The following is a 13,582-nucleotide window of genomic DNA, read 5'->3' as shown; positions in this document are numbered from 1 at the left end:
CCCCCCTCCTTTTTAGTGGGATACCATATGTACCCCATATGGTATATACAGTATTTTTTCATGGCTGCAGAGTTTTGCTTGTGGTGATGAAATGTTGGAAATCCATAATGGGTGGTGGTGGTGGCACAACATTGTGAATATAATTAATGCCACTGAATTATATACTTACAATTTTTGTATATTTACCAGTTTTTAAAAAAAGAGCCATGAAATAGTAGATTAATTGTAATATCTTGAACTGTCAATTGGCTTTTTCAGACAAGACACTGAGCCATTTTTCAGCATTTGCTACATGGTTTAAGCTTTAAAAGGGGGCAGCTTTTTTGGTTCTCTTGCTGTTTCCATGCTCTCTGACTCCCTTTTTCTTTCCTCCAACTCCGAAGGGACGCACATAGAGCGCCAGTGTACTTCTCAATGCCCCCATTGACTGAGAAGTTACGGCAAAGGTTGGAAACTTGGAAAGAAGAAGGGAAAAACAGATACTTGGAAAATTTTCCTAAACTACTCAGCCCACACCTGATCCAGCCTGATTCAAGTGAGATTTTTCTGATAAAAACAGACCTACATTACACAAAAACCAACTTTTTGCTGTGAATTAGGTGAGAGTTTACATTTCAGATTATTTTATATTCAGCAGCTTAAACAACCTCCCTAGAGCTTGTCCCTCTCCCCTTCTTCCTCGTGGAAGAGATTGTCACTCACCTTGACACCAGTCCACGCTCGGACCCCTCTCTGCCCCTCCCACCCTGCTCACTCTCAAAGGCGATTTTCTATTGAAAAAGAAACTTTAATTTGTTTTGTTTTTTCTTTTAAAACAGCAAAAGGGACCGAATTTAAGGTTGTGTCATTCACATACATATTAGGATAGTGCCAAGACTTCAAATTTCAGGCAAACTACTAAGCTCTTTTATGGGTTGACTAGTTTTCCTGTAATTATTTTATGATACATGCACTTAGAGAGACTCATGTAGGCAGCCTATTAAAGAATAAAAAGAAGTCAGGATACCTGGATCCTAGGTCCAGCTTTATCTTGAATTGGCTAATGATTTCACTATTCTGGAACACGATTCCTTTAACTGAACTATGGATTTCAGGGTCTCTAGGCTCTGGATGATATAAAGGTTAATACAATTGGCTGCTAACGGAAAGATTGGAGGTTTAAGTTTGCCCCACGGTGCCTAGAAAGAAAGCCCTGGCAGTCTACTTCCTAAAAACCACCTACTGAAAATCCTATGCAGCGCTGTTCAGTTTTCACACATGTGTGCTTGCTGTGAGGTAGAATCAACAACCATTAGACTGCACTGTCTGAAGGCCCTATTTGTTCTAAAGCAGGGGTCAGTTCACTGTCCCTCAGACCCATTGGGCTGGACTATGGTTTTAAAAAAATCTATGAGCAAATTCCTATGCACACTGCACATATCTTATTTTGAAGTCAAAAAACAAACGGGGCAGAAACACCCGGTGGGCCGGTTATATGTCCTCGGTAGGCTGCATGTGGCCCGCGGGCCGTAGTTTGAGGACCCCTGCTCCAAAGCCTTATAAACTTGGGAAACTGCCAATCAGTTACTTGATCATTAAAAATGAACTTTCTCCTTTTGAAATATATGCAAGGGGCCGGGAACAGAGAATTGTGCCTACCTAGCCTTTAGAACTCTTGAGAATCAGGTTGATTTTTCTGCTGACATGAGTGCATGTGGTTTCCAATTGTGTTAAGTATTAAAGGCAGACTACTCACACAGCACACACAATATTCACAATAGGATGTCAAGCTCAACTTTTTAATGGCCTATAGTTCTTAGGAAAATGCATAACCAAATTAATAGTGATGTATCTGTTGAAGCTATCATATATTTAAAAAAATGACTTGGGATACCTATACCAATTCTGCTTCACTAACATAGCAGAGACAGCCTGTTTCCAAATGTGATCTGTGATGGTGAGAGTTTATGTCAACTGGACATATCTGGGTGAAGATGGGGGTGGAGCCCAACCTGTCAACCAAGTCGCAGCCTGATGACACCCCCTTAGGGGTGTGGCCTTTGTATAAGAGCTGAACCAAGCTCTCTCTTGCTCCTTTGCCTATAACTGAATTTTGATCCTTCATCTGGTTATTCCGTCTGTTGTATTGTCTGCTGATCCCAGGAGCTGATAGGCTGCCGACCCTGGATTCATTTGGCTGACCTTGGATTCATTCAGCTCTGCATCCACCAGCTTCTGGCTGCCGGCTTCACTTTCCTGCTTTGTGTTCGTCAGCTCCTGCAGCTGTAGGGGTTAGGAACAGCCTCCAGCTTACATCTGACCCACGAACCTGAACCAGTCTGCACTCACTACTTCTACAACTTTGCTAGCCATTGCTTGGTATAAATCTCTTTCTATATACAGACACACACAAGCATCACTGGTTTGGCTTCGCTAGAGAACCCAACCTGACACATCTGGGACCTGGAGTGGTTCTAGGAAACAAAATCATGAAGGTGCGTTTTCTAAATTGGTTCTCAAGTCTCATTAGGCCTAAAAAACAAACAAAACTCACTACCATTGACTGGAAAATTCTGTCTGTACTGTATGTGTGTAGATAAGTCTGTCTGGTGAAGAGGGCATTGTTAATCCGTGGTATGAAGTGATAAAGCTAATACCCCAATAGATGAAGTATTGGTGAGAAGTGAGGTGAGGCTCTGGGTGATCACCTGTTGATATCTTTCTATGATTCTGTCGGGATAACTATAGGGAGGACTGTTAGTTAGTACTCTTTACAACAGACAAACAGGTAAAGGAGAAAGGAGAACTTAGCTTTGGAAGCCCATCTTCAGTGCTACTTGGGCCATGGAAGAAACCCTTATCTCTTCTAGTAACAGAAGTGATCATGTTGAAAACCAAACCCAGGGTCTTACAATAGGAATAGCTGAATTACAATGCCAGCAAATTCTCAACCTAACAAGGTGTGTGATATTAAAGTGAGAGCACTCGTGGGAAGGAAATGGGATCCTGAAACGTCATATGGGAACATATGGGCTGCTAATACAGAAGATGAAGACATTGAGCCCCAAGATGACATTGAGCCCCAAGATTCAATTGAGCCACGGTAGCTACCAGAAACAACCCTTCCATCTGAAGAGGTTAATCCGGTCTCTGTAAAACTTGTACATGGGTCAAGGGGCAGTTGTGCAGACACAGTGTGGAAATACTGCCTGGTTTATAATCAGAGAAGGTCTATGTCAGTGTCGTAGCCTCCCACCATACTTGTTCAATCTGTGTGCTGAGCAAACCATCAGTGAAACTGGCTTATATGAAGAAGAATGTGGCATCAGGACTGGAGGAAGGATTAAAAACCTGTGATATGCAGGTGACATAACCTTGCTTGTTGAACATGAGGAGGACTTGAAGCACTTGCTGATGATGATCAAGGATTGTAGCCTTCAGTATGAATTACAACGCAATGTAAAGAACAAAATTCACACAACTGGGCCACTAAGTAACATGATAAATGGAGGAAAAAGTTAAAGTTGTCAAGGATTTTGTCTTACTTTGATCCAGAATCAATGATCTTGGAAGTAGCACTTGGGATATGAAACGACAAGTTGCAGTATATAAATCTGCTGCAAAAGACCTCTTTAAAAAAACAACACAGAAGACCTCTATAGAGTACTGAAAAGCAGGGATTTTACTTTTGAAGACTGAGGTATGTCTGCCCCAAGCCATGGTCTTTTTCCATTGCCTCATATGCTTATGAAAGTTGGACATTAAATTAGGAAGACTGAAGAATTGATGCATTTGAATTATGGTACTGGAGAAGAATTAAAGTGCCATCAGCTACTAAAAGGACAAAGTGATCTTTGGAGCTCCTTAGAGGCAAGGATGGCAGGATTTCATCTTGTGTTCTTTGGGCATGTTGTCAGATGTCAGCGTGCCCTGGGGAAGGACATCATGCTGGGTAAAGTGGAGGGGCAGCACAAAAAAGGAAGACCCTCAGCGAGATGGATTGATACAGTAGCTGCAGCAATGGGTTCAAGCCTAGGAACAATTGCAAAGATGCTGCAGGACCGTGCAAAGCTTCATCTTGTGCCGAGAGTTGCTATGGATCGGAAGCTATCCATTGGCACTTAACAGCTGTCAGACCATTATCCCCACACCCACACTTGAGGAAATTAGGCCAACTATGCATGACTATACCTGGAGCGTTGCCTGAGGCGCATGTGTTGCAAGATATTCTTGCGAGGTGCTCCTAAGAAACACCTTCCCCATACCTATAACTAGACTTAAGTCACAGCAAGTCCACAGAGGTGAAATCCAGATGGAGACTCATGAAGCGGTATGTTTTACTCCTAAAGAACTGCTAGAGTGTTCTAATATGTACAGACAGAAACCTGGAAAAAATTGTTAAGGTTATGGAATAATGGTGCAAGTATCTTAAGCTTGGATCAGTCTGAGTTTATTGATATGGGCTCACTAAGCAGAGATTTTCATTCAGTGTTTCAGCTCAAGAGGTTAGGAAAGGATCTAATAGTTTGTTTGGGTAGTGCACTGAGGCTGACTGTGAGATGGCCTACATGAAGTCAAATTGAAGTACCAGACCTACCTTGGTATACCATAGAAGAAGGCATCCAAAGGCATAGGGAAATTGGCATGTTAAAGTGGACTTATCAGGAAAAACCCCATAGACTTACAAAGAGAGTGCCCTGAGGACACACCTTTTACCAAAACAGTAAGAAACACATTTGTGAAGGGAGCCCCAGCATCTCTGAAGACTCCCGTGATTGTTCTTTGATGTCAGCCAGACTTGACAGTGGGAAATGCCTTCGTTGGAGTAAGACATTTGCCTGAAATGGGGCTGACTGGGCCGGTGTGAGTAGGGGCCAAGTGGTAGCACTCAATTGACCAAGGAAATGTGGGTGTGGTTACTGTAATAAGCAACCAGTCAAAGTAGTAAGAATAGCTTGACTAGTATAAATCTGTGGTGTTGGCTACTTCAGCAGGGTATCCCTAAGAGTGAAGCCTACAAAATGGTAACTTGATCTACACAAATAGAAAAATTCTAGATCAAGTGAATTCTAATCTAACTTGAATTGCCAGTATAGAGAGTTACTACCTTGCAATCAATTCCAAGACTTGAACGAGTTTACAGACCCACAACCCCTTGAATGAAGGAGAGGCCAGGTCCCTTTAAAGAAGGACCACATTACACTACCAAAGGTTTAGACTGATAGACTTTATCACAGCCTTTTACAAGAATGACTGTTTATTGGGAAAAATGAAATAATCAGATTTTTGAGGGATTACTGGATAGTGGCTCTGAAATGACACTAATTCCAGGTGACCCAAAACATTCTGAAAGCCCATCAGAGTGGAAACATATAGAGGTCAAGTTATTAATGGAATCTTAGCTCAAGTGGGAAATTAATCCAGCATAAATTCAGTGAGTCCCTTCCTTGAACTTCCCTTCTAGTAATTTCCCCAGTTCCAGAATGTAATATTGAACTAAACACTCAGGAATTGGCAGAACCTGAAATGTGAAATAAAGGCTATTATGGTAGGAAAAGTAAGTGAACCTATTAGAATTGCTTCTTCCCAGGAAAATAGTAAACCAAAAGTAAATTCACATTCCTGGAGAGAGTGCAGAGATTAGTGGCATCATCAAGGCCTTGAAGGCTGCAGAGGTGATGAGTCCCATCACATGCTCACTTAACCTGCCTATTTGACTTACATAAAAACAGATGGAATTTGGTGGATGACAGTAGATTATTGTCAATTTAGTCTGGTGGTGACTCCAATTGCATTTACTGTACCAGATGTGGTTTCATTACTTTAGTAAATTAATACTTCTCCTAATACCTGGTATGCAGCTATTGATCTGGCCAATCCCTTATTTTCAATTCTGTTTTCACCAGAAGCAGTTTGTATTCAGCTGGCAAGGGCAACAATACACTTTTCCAACACTCCCTCAGGGTTATGCCAACTCTCTAGAATGGTGCTATAATTTAGTCTGCAGGGACTTGGTCACCTTTCCCTTTCACAAAATGCCATAGTAGCCCATTACATTGGTACCATTATGCTGGACCTAGTAAAGTAGAAATATCAGTGACTTTAGATTTATTGCTGAAACATCTGCATGATAGAGGGTGGGGAGATTCATCCAACAAAATTCAGGAACCTTCCCCATCAGTGAAATTTCCATGAAATTTCCAGGGCCCAGTGGAATAGATTGTGTTGAGATATTTGTACTGGATTGAAAGATAAGTTATTGTACCCGCCCCCCACTCTCCAAACTAAAAAAGTGGCACAATGCCTGGTGGATCTCTGGATTTTGAAGGCAACATATCTTTCATTTGGATGTGCTACATCAGCCTATATATCAAGTGTCTTGAAAAGCTGCCAGCTTTGAGTGGGGCCTAAAACAAGAGAAAGCTCCTCAACACGTTCAGGCTGCTGTGCAAGTGCTTTGCCACTCAGGCCATATGATCCAGCTGATTCAGTCAGTGGCAGATAAGATGCCATTTGGAGTCTTTGGCAGGCCTTTATTGGTGAATCCCTGCACAGACCTTTATGATTTTGGAGCAGGTATCTGTCATCTTCTTTAGATGACTGCTCCCTTTTAGGAAAGCAACTTTCCCTGCTACTGGGCGTATGTGGAGACTGAGCACCTCCCCGTGGGCCACCAAGTCACCATGCTGCCTGAGCTGCCCATCATGACCTGGGCATTGTCTGACCCACAGCGTCATGAAGGCTGGATGTGTACAGCAGCATCCATCATTAAATGGAATGGTATATATGAGATCGGGTCGAGCAGGACATGAAGATATAAGTTAACTACATGAAGCAGTGGCCTATGCCTATCATCTCTACGGCTGTCACAGAACCATCTTTCTCCCAGTCGGCACTTATGGCTTCCCACCGGAGTTGCTTATTGGTCGACTGAGAAAGAGAAAAATCATGCTTGGTTTACTGATGGTTCTACACGATATGCAAGAACCACTCGAAAGTGGACAGCAGCAGCAGGACAGCCCTTTCTGGGCCCGCCCTGAAGAACAGTGCTGAAAGGAAGTCCTCAGAATAGGCAGAACTTCAAGCAGTACACCTGGCCGTCCAGTTTACGTGGAAAGAAAAATGACCAAATGAGTATCTGTTTACTGATTCATGGCCTGTGGCCAGTGGTTTGCAAAGTCAGGGACTTGGAAAGAGTATGATTGGAAATTGGCAACAAAGGGGTATGGGGAAGAGGTATGTGGATAGAGCTCTCTGAATGGGCCAAAAAAAGTGAAAATATTTTTGGCTTGTGTGAATGCTTATCAAAGGGCTACCTCTGCAGAGAAGGACTTTAACACACAAGTGGATAGGGTGACACGTTCTGTGGAAATTGGTCATCCTCTTTTTCCAGCCACTCCTGTCCTCACCCAATGGGCACATGAACAAAAACAAACTGGTCATAGTGGCAGGGATGGAGGTTGTGCATGGGTTCAGCAACGTGGACTTCCACTCAACCAGTACAGCCATGTGATCAGCTGCAGAAATGAGGACTATAATTGTCAGGAGTAATTCTTATTTGTATGTAGCCATAAAATATTTTTGTTTTGTTCATATATAAAGTATAAGATAAAAATGAGGTTTGTGCATTTTGGGTTGTACTCATGTTAGTTATATCACATTAAATGCAAGTGTAATTATTATTATTTTGGGGGAAGACATAATTCAAGCCATAATAACTGGCACTGACTCAGTTACTCTCTCCCAAACTTAACTGTGTGTTTGAAGATTTATGAAACATGAGAGGAAGTAAAAAATATTGCTATAAAATCATACAAGCATTTATTAAACAAAAATATCAAAATGTGAAGCTATTGTTTCTTGACATATCCTCCTTCTACGCAGTGTTTCCATCTCTTTAACCATTCTCCAAAGATGTCAGCATTCATCAGTTTACCCCATTTTGTCATCCTCTTAATTGTTTTTCTTTTAAATTCTGGATCATAGAGGAGTCTGAAGGGGCAAGGGCAGGGCTATAAGGAGGATGGGAACAGATTTCCCAGTGAAATTCTGCTAGGACAGACCTTACTACTCCAAAGAATGAACAGGTATATTGTCGTGATGGGGAAAAATCCCTTATTGCAGCTGTCTTTCTTTTGAAGAAGAACTTCATTTTTGCTCCATTTTGTCTGAGGAGCGTAGACTTGTGTCATCTAAATTCTGTAAGTTAGGGTTTCTGGAATTGTTGAATCTCAGGGTAACCTTCCTGGCCTTCCTCTCACCGGTGCTATTTTCCGTTTTCTTAAAACCCTTCCTTAATAAGCTCCCGTGGAATCCTGTGTCCTTTGATAAACTAGATCAAGATTACCCCCTTGGGATGCCCAGAGCCAGTTGCATAACCTTTCTGCGTTGAACTAACTGCCCCAACAACTACACTTGAAGTACTATTTTGATTGGCTTTCCTCTCTGGATTGTAGTGGTAGTTCCAAGACTCATCTCTGTTTACAGTTCATAAATCGTATTCGGTAGCTTCAATCTTGCTTAAAAACTGATGGAAAGACCTGACTTTGGGATAGCTGGTGTTTGCACATTTTTTAGTATCCTTTTTTTTAAGCCACTCAAATGAAAGTCAGACAAGTGTGTAATTGAAACACCCACTAATCTCAGAGATGTCTTTTGCATGTTCGTTTGGGTAAACCAGTGCGTGTGTGAACTGGAGCCCTCCTTGCAATTCTTTGTCATTTAGCCTCGTACACTTCCTAAGGCTGCCTGTCCAGAATTTGCAGAGTCCATGAAGGTTTCCTTGGGGATTGAAATATAAACTGTAATTGAAAACAAAATTGTTGTGCAATAGGGCAAGCTCAAATGTGTCTTTTCCCTCAGACAAACTCAGATTTCCTGTCTCAACTTTATTGTGGTACAACTGCCATATAAGGAACTGTTTATTTAAAGTATGTTGTTATTGGGTACGGTCTAGGTGATTTCTACTCACAGTGACCCCACATGACAAAATAAAACGGTCCTATAGGCTGCAGGAGCCCCAGTGGCACAGTGATTAAAGCACTCATCTGCCAGCTGGAAGGTCAGCGGTTTGAACCCCCCAGCTGCCTCTTGGGAGAAAGAATAGCAGTCTGCTTCTGTAAAGGTTTGTGGCCTTCGCTCCCTCTGTGCGCAGTGCAGCCATGGCCGCAGGTAGCTGCTTCAAAGCATTGGCTGCTGGACAGACTGAGTGGCATGTCTGGTCCTCATCCATTGACCAGTCCTGACACCTGAGGGAATGACTCCCACTGATCATTTCCTTAAGAAATAGACCCCCTTGTGCTCTCACAGGGACGGCGGGAAAAAGGTCTGCATGCATCGGTTCATTAAGATTGATGGAAAATAATAATAATAATAAAGATTGATGGCAAGGTCTGAATGGATAGAACCTATGCTGCTGGTTTTCGGAACGTCAGCTTGATAAGACCAGAGAGAATGTTCATCTGATCATTGACATCAGGGGTCACTTTGCTGTTTATTGTGTTACACCTGAAGAGGAGCCACACAAGCTGTGCAAAGCAAGGAAGATCTTTGTAGGCACGACAGAAGTCCCTCATCCAGTCACCCATGATGCTCCCACCATCCACTATCCTGACCGCCTCATCCAAGTGAATGACACCGTTTAGATTGACTGGGAGACTGGGAAGACTATGGATCTCATCAAGTTCGACACTGTAGCCTGTGTGGTGACTGGAGGTGCTCCCCTGTGAAGAATTGGTGTGATCACTAATAGAGGCACATGGCTCTTTTGTTGTGACTCATGAGAAAGAGGCCAGTGGCAATAGCTTTGCCACTCAGCACCCCAGAATTTTCCTTATTGGCAAAGGCACCAAATCCCGGATTGCTCTTCCTTGAGAAAAAGGTATCGGCGTCATCACTGCTGGTGAGAGAGACAAGACTGACTGCCCAACAGGACAGTGGTGAGATGATCACCAGGTGATGTGAATGAAGAGATCGTTGCATAATTAAAGAAATAAACACAGGATTTTTACAAAATTACAGCCTTGGAAACCCATGGCATAGTTCTGCATTGAAATCCACTGGACTCCAGTGAGTTGGGGTTCGCGTTCATCTTTCTGGGAGCAGATTGCTAGGTCTTTGTCCTGCAGAGCCTCCGGGTGAGTTTGAGCAGCTCAGCGTTTAACTCTTATGCTGTTGAGGCTCCTATATTTAATAAGTTTTTTTAAAAACCCATCCATCAAAAACTATTAGGTGCCTGTGTGCTAGATGCTAGGTGATGTAAAAGTTCAGAAAGTTCCGTGTAAAATACCAACTTTAATAATCCTTAATCTGGGTGGAAAGAAAACGCATATAGTCAACAAGCATTTATTGACCAGCTAAGCCATGGCAATTCTACCATAAGCCAATGAAAAGTACATTCCCATCGGTTTTTCCAGTTAGGGCTTCTCTGGTTCTCAAGACTGCCATTTCTCAATGCTCGCTAAACATCTCATCTGGACATCTGGCAGAAGCCTCAAACTGAGTAAGCCTAAAGTCAGACTGTTCCTGCCTCGAGTCCTCCCATTGCTTGCCTCCTGCCCCCAGCTCCCCAACACACACACCTTTCCTTTTGTGTGACCTACCTCAGAATTCATCTTGGATTTCCCACCTCTCGTACTAAGCACTGCCCTCTCTTACCTAGGTGAACCACTGAAATGTCATGCCTCCATCATCCTTAACCTGCCTCGGGACTCAGGCTTTGTCAGCCTTGACTACAGGATGAAGTCCAAGCTTGTGGCATTACATAAAAAACTGATCTTTTGCTCCAGCCTTATCTCTTGCAACTTCAGCAATCTAAGCTGACCTTTTTCTGGTCATTGATTATACTATGACCTTTCACCCGTCTGAGTATCCTTTCCCTTGTTTACCTTGCACCTTCTTCCTTCACGTTAGATTTCAGCCTATTCTCCACCCTCAGAATACACCAAACTTTTGTTTGGGCATTTAGCTCCACCCACCGCCATCAATTCCAACCTTTTAGAGGTTGTAAATCCACGGGAGCAGATAGCTGCTTCTTTCTACCAAGGAGGTATTGGTGGGTTTGAATTGTTGACCCAGCAGTTAGCCTAATACCTAGCCCATAGCAACTCTGGGGCTCCTATAGCATTTCGAATGTTAGCATTTACCTGCTTACAATTCTGTCTTAACTAATAGTGGGTAGAAACCAGGTTTCTCATTCAGTATAGCACGTATTTACTCTATCCAACTATGTGTTAAGCATTGCTCTTGATATTGGGGATACAATAGACATGAGAAAGTATATATAATGTATATATATATATGTGGTAGTTACATAATCTGTTGTCAATTTGAGAGGATTAAGAGTGAAGGGGTGGTGTCTAGCCTGTCAATCAGGTTGTAGCTTGATGACCTCTTGTGGAGGCGCTAAGGATAGCTTGCTGGAGGCAGGACACATGCCCAGTCCCAGAGAGACATTCTTGTTGGCAAGCCACATGGAGACAGGCTGATGGCAGCCAGAACCTTGGAGCTAGAGGAGCCATGTGGAGACCCCTGCCAGTGCTGAGATGCTTACACCACCACTGGGTCCACAAGACTTCCTATCCAATGGCCTATGATCACCCTGCACTCAACATATCATTGCATGTGTTTTGTGAGTTTGAAAAGGAATTTATAGATTGGTATGAGACATATGGACTAATACTGGATTTATAGACTTGATCTGGACTGAGCTGGGATGTTTTCTCAGTAGTCAATTGCTCTTATATATAAAGCTTTCTTATACGCATATGAGTCTCCCTGGATTTGTTTCTCTAGTCTACCCAGACTAACACAATATATAATTTAATTTCAAGTCATAAGTCTTATGAAGAAAATAAAGGCATGTAAGCATAGGGAGAATGATGGGAAAAAGGTTATTTTATTTGGGATGGTTAGGCAAAGAGAACTTGAGCAAGTGCAAAAACGTGAGGAAAGATGCAATTCGGCATGTTCCAAAGACAGCAAGCAGGACAGTAGGAAAGGAGGTGGAGGGGCAGACAGAGTTCAGAACAGGCTAAGCAATGGCAGTAGCATAGCAGACCAGTCCTCTCCCAGCATAAGTTTCTGTAGGCTATTGGCTTTAGAACAGTGGCCAGGCCCCAGCCATCCCAGTTGCAGGTGTCTGTGGATGGGATTAGATGGTTACAGAGCCTTAGCTCATTCAGTGCTCCCTTTACAATGCTGTGATTTCCCCTGGACTTGTCTGAAAACAGCAAGTTGGAGGATCACACTGTGTCAATGGAGAACTAAAATTTTTTTTTAATTTAGATATCCATTTATTATTCAGCAACATGTTATTTTATAAAATCCCAAACTTTCAGAAAAGTTGCAATAGTGCAATGAACGTAAACCCCTCACCAAAATCCACCAGCTGTGTCACATTTTCTTTCTCACGCTCCTTTTCATGTGCTTGCACACATCAGTGGAGACCCCATCTTGAGCATCTCAGCTCATTGTGTTTGCTTTCAGATAACCTTCCATTGTATTGTATTAGTAAAACGAAAATAGCAGTTGCTCAATGGGAAAAGACTAGAATGGCCTAACATCAGAACAGAAGACTTACGAGTACATAATTATTTAGTGAGTAATACAGCATAGTACTTCCAGAAAAATCTTCAGGCCCGTGCACCTCTTACAGGTAAAAGTCTTGATTTTCTTATCCTTAGCATACAGGGCTCACCAGAATCCCCCCTCATTTTTTATTCTTTTCCTCCAACCTCAGAACTGTAGCTGTTTGTCTCCCAGTTCTGTTTTCCATGGTTGGTATTCCCAAGAGGCCATCTGCCAGGGGAGCAGCTGGGCTGGGAGGGAGACTTGTGGCTCAAGGCTATGGTGGGAAAGAGGTGGGCAGTAGAGAGGTGGGAAGTCAGCACTCCCATTGATGGATGTCTTATCAGTCAGCTTGCTTTGCAGCCTTGTGGAATTCCATCTCTGTTAGCGCCTTTTCCCTGTGGAACACTCACCACAAGATCGTACCACACCCACCTCTTTATAGCCTTAGCTGCATTTTCCCCTAAACTGAGCTTTTATTTTAGATGTACCTTGGAGGTGGTGTTTAACACTTTCTCCTGGAGGATATTTGATCATTTGACTCCTCCTGGCTCACTGTGGAAGAGCAAGTAAACAATCTTATTCTCCTTGCTTTCACTCTATTTCTGACGCTTCATTCCTACTTCTTCCTTTCATTACTATTTCCTCTTCAGTCACTTTTTTAGTGATAGAATGAGCTACTTTCTTTGTGAGATACAGAAGTTCTTATCTCAGATTTTCAACTCGAATTGGGCTGTCCACTCCTCAGGCTGACATACAGAGGATGACCCACGCATCTTATCCAGTGCTCTGGGATTCCCAGTAATTCACATGGAGAAGTGGGCCACCACTGCTGGTTAGTCACCTGGGAAGGACAACCTTCTAGATCACAGCTGTATGTGCCCAGTTACAAATGGACGTGCAGACCCTGTGTGTATGTGTTACCACAATTGCAATTATACTTTAATATACAGTGAACCCTCGTTTATCGCGGTTAATCGGTTCTAGCCCTACCGTGATAAATGAAATTCCGCGAAGTAGGATTCCTTATTTGTAA

General features: G+C 42.7%; 1 protein-coding gene across 1 annotated transcript in view; it reads left to right on the top strand.

Annotated features, from left to right (window-relative positions):
- The first annotated feature begins 447 nt into the window (after window positions 1-447).
- SLC26A2 (solute carrier family 26 member 2) overlaps window positions 448-13,582 on the top strand; it is a 22,632-nt gene continuing 9,497 nt past the window's right edge. The window contains exon 1 of the mRNA XM_004697083.2: window positions 448-599. The gene's annotated coding sequence lies outside the window, so the exon portion shown is untranslated. The remainder of the gene's footprint in view (window positions 600-13,582) is intronic.

The sequence above is a fragment of the Echinops telfairi genome, unplaced genomic scaffold, assembly GCF_000313985.2.
Source record: "Echinops telfairi isolate 266 unplaced genomic scaffold, ASM31398v2 ScPeMD7_7469;HRSCAF=8507_0, whole genome shotgun sequence".
In the NCBI taxonomy this organism is placed as follows: Eukaryota; Metazoa; Chordata; class Mammalia; order Afrosoricida; family Tenrecidae; genus Echinops; species Echinops telfairi.
This window is presented reverse-complemented; position numbering and strand designations above follow the sequence as displayed.